Consider the following 359-nt stretch of genomic DNA (forward strand, 5'->3'; position numbering starts at 1 on the left):
GAGGTGAGGATGGGGAAAGGAATTTGGAAATTAAAACAGGGAGTCTCGGGGGAAAGTGAATTCAAGGGCTGGGAAGGGGGGGGGGGTAAAGGGCTTGTCAGGCACTGCTGCACTTCCAGCTTTTTGGAAAGTCAGAGAAGAGGTGAAGACAGGGCTTGGTTTTATTTCTCCTTTATTTTTTTGGCTTCACAGGCTGTTGGGTTCTTGGAAGTTCTAGGAAATTGAAAAAGGCGGGGCCGGCCAGGGGAAGCGCCTTCCCCCTCTAGCTAACAGCAGGATGGATAGGTAAGGAGAGGAAATGCCAGTTCTGGGAAGGTGCGAGGGGGTGTGTGTGTGGATTTCTGCAAGCAGAAAAGGAA

Source organism: Podarcis melisellensis (genome assembly GCF_964234715.1).
Source record: "Podarcis melisellensis genome assembly, chromosome: 14".
NCBI classification, from domain to species: Eukaryota; Metazoa; Chordata; class Lepidosauria; order Squamata; family Lacertidae; genus Podarcis; species Podarcis melisellensis.